The 10,963-nt window shown below is 41.7% G+C and overlaps 1 protein-coding gene across 1 annotated transcript in view; it reads left to right on the top strand.

Moving 5' to 3' along the window:
• Positions 1–10,963, top strand: part of RpS16 (ribosomal protein S16) — a 166,125-nt gene that overhangs the window by 129,915 nt on the left and 25,247 nt on the right. The window lies entirely within an intron of this gene.

Below are 10,963 nucleotides of genomic sequence, written 5' to 3'. Positions count from 1 at the left end.
TAGTCAGTTAGATGTACTCCTTTTGCGCTAACCTGGCCTAAAATTGCCATCTCTCCATCTTGAACGCAGAGTTTGGGCAATAGATTTAACACAGGAAACTGGTGCTAGTCACGAAGAAGTGCCACGAAATGGAGTCGTGGCACTCTCTCATTCCGCCTCGAGCTGCAAGTGGACGAAAATCTGGGCCAAGTTAAGGTGAAAGGAGGGTAGTTAACGTGCACCAGGATGGCACAGAATTGGAGCCACAGATTTCGTATGCAGGTGCTCACGGTCTGTTATGCCCCTCACCCGCAACAAGCGCAGCAAACTATCATCATCATCATCAATATCATCATCATCGTCATCATCATCATCACCATCAACATCAGAGTTATCATCACCATCAACATCATCGTCATCATCATCATCATCATCATCATCATCATCATCATCATATAACCTGGCCGAAAATGCTAACACACACACACACACACACACACACACACACACACACAAACACGCCACGCTTCGGACGATGACCTGCACTGGGGTAATAAGCAGACTGATAACCCTCAGTAAGGAAAGAAAGGTGTAGAGAACTATCAATTACTATACTTCGAATTATGAATTAATCTCAAAGGCATTGCAAACCCTCTAGTATTGAATAAAAAAAAAAATACTGACAGGATTAAGATGGAAAGGTCCTTTCTTTTGGCTATCGAACCTTCAGGAACGGACTGACTTCCACCAGTAATAATAATAATAATAATAATAATAATAATAATAACATACGAGTAAGAGAAATTTGGATAACTCTACGGGAAAGTCTACCCGCGTTTCACAGGGGTCTTGTCCCGAAAGAGGTCATAAAAAGGTCACCAAAACGACCCTAAATACGGTACTCTCAGGAAATCAACGGGGGGTGGGGGTTCAAGGAAGGCCCCTGTAACTGTCCAGAAGGCTTAAGGGGGGTTGGAAAGGGTTTAACTACAGATCACCTCCTCCCTAACTCAGTACGTCAGGAACTCATTGACACTGGCGCTTCAGGGCTTAGTAAATAAATGCCATGGTGTGAAGGGGTGGATGCCTCATTTTCGCTTCTGGAGTTTCCCCTCGCCCTTCACAGACACCCAGATCAAAATTTCTCCCAGGTTCCATTCTCCCGCCAGTCAGTCCCTTTCTCCCCTCTTCCCACACTTCTCCCCTTCCCCCTCTCCCTCTCCCTTCCCCCTCTTCCCTTCCCTTCCCTCCCCCCTCTTCCCTTCCCTTCCCTCCCCCCTCTTCCCTTCCCTCTCCCCCCTCTTCCCTTCCCTCTCCCCCCTCTTCCCTTCCCTCTCCCCCCTCTTCCCTTCCCTTCCCTCCCCCCTCTTCCCTTCCCTCTCCCCTCTTCCCTTCCCTTCCCTCCCCCCTCTTCCCTTCCCTTCCCTCCCCCCTCTTCCCTTCCCCCTCCCTCTCTTCCCCCCCTTCGTCCCCTCCTACATAACATTTCCATTGTTCTCCTTGACTATTTGTTTATACCCAGACACCTTAATCCCGTACACAGTGACCACAAACAAATCGCCTCCATGTCAACCTGTCCTCTACCATGTGGCTGCCATTCCTCCAACCCACACACACCTTCTATCAACTATCTCTCCACTCCATCCCTCCAACATCATCCTCTGCCTCCCCTTCCTCCTTCCCTCCACCTCACGCGACATACACTCTTCTAGCCAGTCTCTCATTCTCAAAACCGGCCCACTCTCTCAGCTTCTATACTCTCTTCACTTTAAGCTGGCCTAGAATTGCCATCTCTCCGCTTTGAATGTTGTGTCGTGGGAATTTAACAACAGAATTAATGCTAGTCACGAGGAAGTGGTGCGTAAATGATGTGGAACTGAATCTCTCTCTCTCTCTCTTTCTCTCTCTCTCTCCAGAAGAAAAAGAAATTATATGCCAAACAAAGGCGCATGGAAATGGAGAAGCCTTTGTCATGGGGCAGAATCGAGTCTCCTTGGTTACTAGTCAAAATCAACCCTCCGCTGGGATGAAAGAGGTTAAGGATTTTCTCTAGGTCAGAAAAAATGTGCTATTATTCTAGGTGACAGAGTTCCGCAACGCCTCTTCCTTAGCGATTTATTTTTGCTGTTATAGTGATTCGAATTTCTTTTTGATATTAAAACGATATATGTAACTCACAAGGGAAAGGTTAAGTAGTGATAAGCAAAGTAAATCGTTAAGGAAGAGGTGCTAGGAACACAGGGAATAGGGGTTGGTGTCCGAAGTGTGGTTTAAGAAGTAACTCTAGACCCGTGTGTAACGTATTCTAAAGACTGGTTTAGTCCTGTCCACTCAACACCCTATATTCTCTCTCTCTCTCTCCCTCTCTCTCCCTATTTATCTATCTACGCTATCTATCTATCTATCTATCTATCTAAGTATCACTGTTAATTCATTCATAGTACAGTAGCCTACCTTCTCGGTCTGGGTCGTAAGGTCTTTTGAGGTATTACTTGTCCTTTGTAACTCTCTCTCTCTCTCTCTCTCTCTCTCTCTCAGCTTTATTCACGGCACAGTACCTTCTCGGTCTGGGTCGTAAGGCATTTCGAGGTACTACTTGTTCTACAGTCTATCACACCGATCACCTACCTGCCTCTTGATCACACCTGCACACCTTAATGACTTCCTCCATACACCTTACCTTCACACACACACACACACACACACACACACAAACAAACACACAAACAAACGAAACACACACACACACACACACACACACACACACACACACACACACACACACACACACACACACACTTCAAGACAGCTATTGCATTCCCCCCGTCACATTCACTTGCGTACCGTCCTTCGATGACTGTCTTTTTGTCTCCTCTGGCGGGTACACTTAAATTCATCTGTCGAGTTTGTTTACGTGTTGTACTGGGATAAAATTCTCTCTCTCTCTCTCTCTCTCTCTCTCTCTCTCTCTCTCTCTCTCTCTCTCTCTCTCTCTCTCTCTCTCGATTTGCTGGTTAAGTTTTTTTGTGTGAATATGTTTGTTATTGTTTTACTCTGCCCTCATGTGAATAAAACCACACACACACACACACACACACACACACAAGGGCACCTAATTTTGAAGTATATAAGTGTGTTTTATTTTTTAACCGATAGAAAGGCAGAGAGACAGACTGACAGATAGACAGACATAAAAAAACATATAGATTGAGACAGACAGACAGACAGACGGATATAGATAGATAGACAGACAGACGGACAGATAGACAGACATCGTTGCTCACAAAGATATAAGAGAGACATTACATATCCAAATAGTTTACAATTTTAACCCCACCAATAATAATAATAATAATAATAATAATAATAATGTCAGCAAACACATGGAATTAAAACAGTGCCACGAATCAGTGCCATACAGAAAATAATAATAATAATAAAAATAATAATAATAATAATAATAACAGAAAGTCGGAACGAAATTTGAAAGCCAGAAATGTAAGAAAAAAAATGATATAAGGAGCCCATTTTTGAAAACCGTAATTAAAAAAAAAAAGTGAGCCTGTTTTATATGTGGAAAAATTAAACCATGGATTCTAATTCCCCGAAAAGGTTCATTCTTAGGATTTAATCTCACTATCTTCCGGTTCAATCGCTTATAACCTTCCCATCAACACTGTCCTAACCTCTACGTCCACCCTCTCCTGATTTCCAGTAAAACGGTTAAATACTGCTGTTTTGAATGTCGTGGCGCAAGGAAGCTATATAAGAAATTTCCAAACTCAAATAATAATAATAATAATAATAATAACAATAATAATAATAATAATAAAAATCAGATTTACTACTCGCTCTTAAATGAAGTGGCTGTGATTTGTCTTCCTTTGATCGCTGTCATCATTATCATCACCTGAAACGAGGAATTTATGTGAAATATGAAAATCGATCAGTTTACGTGGCATGGCGTGTGTGTGTGTGTGTGTGTGTGTGTGTGTGTGTGTGTGTAGCAAACCACACATTAACGCTAATTTAACACATACATAAAACCGAGTCAGTTTAAGTTAATACACTCACAAGCTGTTTATTTGTACTATAAGCTGGGGTGGATTCTCTCTCTCTCTCTCACACACACACACACACACACACACACACAAGAAGTACTGCACGAAAACACACACTTCAAATGAATTCTTTACACCACAGCACAATAACGAAGTTTCCCCTATATAAAATTACGTTTTCTCATAGGACCCGCCATTCCGGAGCCCAAGCGACCTCTCTAAACTTCCTATCACAAGAATTAAACCTTTCCTTTTATATTATTTTACAAATTTCCTTGAACGTAATTTGTATATATGACTATTGTACATATTCATTTTCACTCTTACAACTGCTTTAACCATTAATTTTAACTAAGAAGAGATTTTTGTCCTCGTGTAGCTTATTTTTCGTAGCTCAGACGCAGAAAACGGAGGGGGAAAAAAAATGCTTCAGCTATAACATACTTCTCATGGCACATCTTCGTGACTAGCATCATAATCGTGTTAATCTCTTGTTACAGCTCAGGAGTGAAGATGGTGAGAGGGCAATTTTTATCCCTAGTTAAAGTGAACATTACTAAAGACAAAACCTTTAAGCTCCGTATTCTCGTCTGTTAAGGAAGCTCCCTAACACCTTTTCCTAAGTGATTTATTATTGCTCACTTATACTTTCGTTTTCGCTCATATTCTCTGATTCCCTAACACCTCTTGATTCCCTAACACCTCTTCCTAAGCGATTTATTATTGCTCACTTATACTTTCGTTTTCACTCATATTCTCTGATTCCCTAACACCTCTTCCTAAGCGATTTATTATTGCCTACTTATACTTTCGTTTTCACTCATATTCTCTGATTCCCTAACACCTCTTCCTAAGCGATTTATTATTGCCTACTTATACTTTCGTTTTCATTCATATTCTCTATGATTTTCTTTTTAATGCAGGAACAACGAGAGATGGGAAATAGCCTGTGTTCTACCTCATGTAGTAGTAGTAGTAATAATAATAATAATAATAATAATAATATAAAGTTACGATGCAGCATTCACAGTAAATTTGCTATGCTCCTTTCACTTTAACTTGGCCTAAAACTGCCATCTCTCCATCACTGCCGAGCCGTAACAATTAACACCAGAATATGGCACTAATCACGAAGAAGTGCTACGGAAAGGCTGCAGAGACGTAGAGTATAGCATCGTCTTTTTCAGGCACCGAACTGCGTGAAATCAGTTTGAAAAGAGACGAAAATCTGGGCCAAGTTAAGTGAAAGGACTATAGAGGAATTTAAACCCATGATGTACTGAGCCAAATGATACTATACTCCTTTATTTATTTATTTTTTTTTTACCTGACAAAGATCCACAATTCCTTTCCGTTTAATGGGCCAAAGTGTAGATGAATTAGATAATAAATTTGACTAGTAACCACGGAGATTCCTACCTCATAACTAAGGCAGGGCTGATTTCGCGCAACCCTGACTATTTGGAGGATGAATTTGACTAGTAACCAAGGAGACTCGTTCCTAGTTCATAACTAGGATTGAATTTCACTCAACCTTGACTTTATTTGGAGGATGAATTTGACTAGTAACCAAGGAGATTCGTTCCTAACTCATAATAAAGGCGGGTGACCCAGTTCCGCCACATGAAAACAAAACGACTATGAGTTCGTCAGCGAGTGGGCGTCCGTGCACGTGTGTCTGTAAATGGGGGAAGAAGGTTTGTTATTTTTAGAAGGGCCGTTCACCTCACATTTACTCTCCTGGCAGCCCGTGTGTGTGTGTGTGTGTGTGTGTGTGACGGACAATACAACATGCGTATTACTGGGATACTGTATGTGTGCCGCTGCTCTCTCTCTCTCTCTCTCTCTCTACACACCTCCATCACATTGGTAAGCATCTGTGTTGGATATGGACATTCTCTCTCTCTCTCTCTCTCTCTCTCTCTCTCTCTCTCTCTCTCTCTCTCTCTTCATAAGACAACACTCTACATCCTTTCCATTGCAGAACAGAACAATACAACGGCTCTACACCTTTCCATGGCACTTCTTCGTGACTAGCGCCATATTCTAGTGCTAATATATTGCTACAAGTGAGCAGTGAAGATGGAGAGATGGTAATTTTCGGCCAAGTTAAGCTAAAAGGAGTATGGACTGAGTTTTTCGTCCTTTTGCTATTCATTTCTTGTAGTTCATTGACAGAATAACACAATACTACGGCTCAACGTCCCTTCCATGGCACTTCTTCGTGACTAGCGCCATATTCTAGCGTTGAACTCTTCCTACAGCTCAGCGTTCAGGATAGAGATGGCAATTTTCCTCCTAGACTCCGTTCACTCTAACCTGGCCTAAAATTGCCGTCTCTCCATCTTGAATGCTGAATCATGGCAAGAAATTAACACTAGAATACGGTGCTAGTCACGAAGAAGTGCTGTGGAAAAGATGTAGAGCTGTAGTAAAATATGGTGCTAGTCAGGAAGAAGTGCTGCAAAAAGGGCGACATTCTCCGCTAAGTGAAAGTAAGTGACCTATAGCAGTATCAATGAGAGAGAGAGAGAGAGAGAGAGAGAGAGAGAGAGGAGTATTAATAATCTAAATTGGGTTCTTACAAGACTATATTTGTAAACAGAAAAAAAGTGAAAGAAAGGAGAGAGGAGGAGTTGACGGGAGAGAGGTTGAAAGATGAGGAGAGATGGGTTGTGGAGAGAAGAGGAAAAGAGAGGAGAGGAGAGGAAAGGAGAGGAGAGGAGACAAGAAAGAGATTGGTCATGAAGAGTAGTGGAGAGCAGAGAAGAAGAGGTGAGAGGAGAGGAAAAGAGAGGAGATGAGATGATAGGAGGAGAGGAGAGGAAAGGGAACAAGAGAGACAATGCTCAAGGAAAGGAAATCAGTACAGAGGAGAAGAGGTGAAACGAGAGGAAAGGAGATGAGAGGAAAGGAGATGAGAGAAGAGGAGAGGAGAGGAGAGGAGATGAGAGGGGAGGAGAGGGGTTGAGTGACCTAGGGAGGCAGAGCCCATCAAGCCCCGCCCCTACGTAAAGGTCAGACAGGAGACCCCGACTAGTTTTTATCCCGTCCTGCGTCCGCCGCTAACAACCTCACCGCCTCATACTACCTCATACTGGCCTCATCCTGCCTTATACTGCCTCATACTACCCTCATCCTGCCTTATACTGCCCCATACTACCCTCATCCTGCATTATACTGCCCTCATCCTTCCTTATACTGCCTCATACTTCCCCTATTCCACTTACCTGCTCATTACCCCTAACAACTGTCTCATACTAGCCTCATCCTGCCCTCATATTGGCCTGATCCTTCCTCATACTTTCACCTGCCTATTCCCTTCACCTGCTCATTACCCCTAGCACCTGCCTCACACTGGCCTCATCCTTCCACCTCCCTGTCCTCCTCACTTGCTCATTAACCCCTAGCACCTGCCTCACACTGGCCTCATCCTTCCTCATACTTCCACCTCCCTGTCCTCCTCACCTGCTCATTACCCCTAGCACCTGTCTCATACTAGCCTCATCCTTCCTCATACTTCCACCTCCCTGTCCCCTTCACCTGTTCATTACCCCTAACACCTGCCTCATCCTGCCTCATACTTCCACCTCCCTGTCCTCCTCACCTGCTCATTAACTCCTAGCACCTGTCTCATACTAGCCTCATCCTTCCTCATACTTCCACCTCCCTGTCCTCCTCACCTGCTCATTACCCCTTAGCACCTGTCTCATACTCTCACCTCCAGAAATTACAACCTATCGTGCACATGGGCGATAAATACAGCTCTCTCTCAACCCTTCAAATATATAACCTGAAAATATCCACGACATTCACGGTCTTTCACGCGCCTTATATCTTACCGTGAAAGTCAACAGTGAAATCTGGGTGAACTGGACTGCGTTATATGGTCCAAAAGTGCATTTATTTTTTTATTATTCTTATTTCTTGAAGAGAGAGAGAGAGAGAGAGAGAGAGAGAGAGAGAGAGAGATTAAATGTGATGCGCCATGACCGTGTACAGATAAACAGGTAAAAGAAGAGGAAGAGGAAGAAGAGGAGGAGGAGGAGGAATGAAGGAAAACAGACTTCCCGGTCCCTCTTCAAGTCCACTTTGTATTTTCAAGCGATTTATTTCTGAACCTAAATTTAAGAACCTAATCCCTTAAATCCAATGCCTTAAATATTTCTGAACCTAAAATAAGAACCTAATCCCTTAAATCCAATGCCTTAAATATTTCTGAACCTAAAATAAGAACCTAATCCCTTAAATCCAATGCCTTAAATATTTCTGAACCTAAAATAAGAACCTAATCCCTTAAATCCAATGCCTTAAATATTTCTGAACCTAAAATAAGAACCTAATCCCTTAAATCCAATGCCTTAAATATTTCTGAACCTAAAATAAGAACCTAATCCCTTAAATCCAATGCCTGAAATATTTCTGAACCTAAAATAAAAACCTAATCCCTTAAATCCAATGCCTTAAATATTTCTGAACCTAATATAAGAACCTAATCCCTTAAATCCAATGCCTTAAATATTTCTGAACCTAAAATAAGAACCTAATCCCTTAAATCCAATGCCTGAACCTAAAATAAGAACCTAATCCCTTAAATCCAATGCCTGAACCTAAAATAAGAACCTAATCCCTTAAATCCAATGCCTTAAATATTTCTGAACCTAAAATAAGAACCTAATCAACTATATCAAACTAAATCTATATCACCCTCGTCTTTACCTCGATCTTCTTGGCCACGACTTATTTCCGTGTTACATAGAAGCAGATATTTTAGTACAAGAACATTACTTTTGTACAGAATTAAAATACTGTACCATGTGTGTTCAGATTTATTTATTTATGTATTTCTTACTACTGAATGGTGTACCTGTAATGAGTTCACGCGGGGAAGGGGGGGGACAAAAACCCCTATTTGCCCCCCCAGTTCAAAATTCGAACGGGGGTGTGACTGTTCCCCTTGCCCCCCCCCTCCCCACCACTTTCTATGCCCGTCGTGTGAGTGCAATCCTTCTTTTATGTTATGCAGTTATTTTCACGTGTTCCCTGTATATAGTTATTTCTTCGTGTTCTTTGCAGTTATTCTCTCGTGTTCTTTGCAGTTATTCTCTCGTGTTCTTTGCAGTTATATTCACGAGTCCTTAGCAATTACCCTCTCACGTTATTTTAGTTACCATTTTTTTCGTTTCTAATAATACTCCCTTATCGCTAGTTAAGCCGTCAATTCAGATTTTTGGTTGAAAATTAAATTACGCATCAATCTACGTGAAACTTTGCTAGATAATAGCTATGATACTTATGCGTATAGGAAGCTTCAGGACGATACATGAAAAAAAAGAAAATAATATTCAGTAAAATCTTAATATATTTAACCTAATTTCCACTGACTACTGCTCCTGAGTAAACATATAATCATTTTAAAAAATATCAGTGATTAAATTAATCATTTACAAAAATAGCTCAGGGATTAGTTTTGCCAAATAGAGTTATTATCCGGTAAAATTTCATGTAAATTGATGCATAATTTCATTTTCAACCAATGAAATGAACTTGAAGCCCCTAAAAAAAAAAAAAAAAACTCACTCCCGTCTACCAAGCTCCTATACTAACAGATACAAGTCTATCCAGAATTTCCTAGCCCAGCACCAATATTTCCTAGCCCAGTACAATAATTTCCTAGCCCAAAGTATGAATTTCCTAGCCCAGCACCGTATTTTCCTAGCCCAGTACCAGGATTTCCCAGCCCACCACCAGATTTTATAGCCCAGCAGTTTTTTTTTTCCCCTATCCCAGCACCATAATTTCCTAGTCCAGTACCAGAATTTCCTAGTCCACCACCAGATTTTAATAGCCCAGCATCAGTTTTTCCTAGCCCAGTACCATAATCTCCTAGCCCAGCACCGTATTTTCCCAGCCCAGTTGGTTCGGCCGTCTCCCTGCTTCTTTTTACACCACATCCCTCCTCGTGAAACCGGTCTGGAGAAGCGACCGTTCGGGGTTTGTAGTAAATTATACGTTCACCGTAAATGTACCGAGATCCGCCGCTGTGAAAGGTGCGCGGCCCATGTGGCGTTAAGTATAGTGGTAGTGAGGTTCGGGGTCTCTCTCTCTCTCTCACGAAACCCATCCACAAACTACAGCTTCGGGTGAAATAACGTGTTTCGTAACAATTACAGCGTTTTCTTACTGTCAGTAGTCTCTCTCTCTCCTACTTCTACTACTAGCTTACTTCTGCTACTACTACCACTACTACAACTACTACTACTACTACTACTACCACCACCACCACCACCACCACAATTTTTCTGTCCAACCCATTCTACGACCTCCAGTCTTTTAAATACAAAGTGTCCAGGCATCTCGAAAATAGATCTTAATTTCTGGCTTCCCTTCTGTTCAGATTTATTCAGAGGGGACAAGTTTTGCAAGCTATCTGCCTTAGGTTCTTTCTCTCTGCGTAAAAATATATCAGCATTAGACAGAATTAAACCGCAACGGAACAATTCTTCCTTAAATTTCGTAGCACTATAAAATTAAACATGAACTATATATAACAAAGACTTAACAGAAGCGATAACTCCAGCTTAAGTGACAGGTAGCCCACCGCTTAACATCGTGTATGGACTATTTTTGTATATAATTTGTTTTTCCTTCCTCTGGTCATCTGTGAAAAATAAAACAAAATAAAATAACGCTTCAGTGAGTTTCCACGAGTCTACCATCTCCGAGTAAAAGAAAACGGTACCTTCAATTCTCAAATCAATGTAGGTCTGAGTCTTTTCGTTTCACCTCAACTTGATCCAGATTTTCGTCCATTTGCGGCTTATTTCACGTTGTCTGGTGGTAGAATAAAGCACTACTACGGCTCTGCATCCTCTCCACGGTGCCTCTTCGTGACTAGCGCTGTTTTTGTGCTACTGCTCAGC

The sequence above is a fragment of the Coenobita brevimanus genome, chromosome 23 (genome assembly GCF_032717465.1).
Source record: "Coenobita brevimanus isolate Jiangsu-jjx chromosome 23, ASM3271746v2, whole genome shotgun sequence".
NCBI classification, from domain to species: domain Eukaryota; kingdom Metazoa; phylum Arthropoda; class Malacostraca; order Decapoda; family Coenobitidae; genus Coenobita; species Coenobita brevimanus.
The sequence above is the reverse complement of the archived record's forward strand: the minus strand, read 5'-3'. Positions and strand labels throughout refer to the sequence as shown.